A 218-nucleotide genomic window follows, 5' to 3' on the forward strand; every position below is an offset into this window, starting at 1 on the left:
TCAGTTGGGTACTTCCTTTACCTTCAGCTTGTGACGATCTTCATCGCAGACGGACGGGGGGAGCAGGCAAACGGCAGCGGGGCGAGGAAGACAAACACAGCCCCCTCTTCCTTCGAAGGTCAGGGGGCGTGTGGCAGGTCCTCGCTGATTATAAACCCCCGAGCGGGAACCAATCGCTGACGGTTGCCAGGCCGAACACTGTCCCCAGCCATCGCGTC

Source organism: Scyliorhinus torazame, chromosome 26 (assembly GCF_047496885.1).
Source record: "Scyliorhinus torazame isolate Kashiwa2021f chromosome 26, sScyTor2.1, whole genome shotgun sequence".
Classification (NCBI taxonomy): Eukaryota; Metazoa; Chordata; class Chondrichthyes; order Carcharhiniformes; family Scyliorhinidae; genus Scyliorhinus; species Scyliorhinus torazame.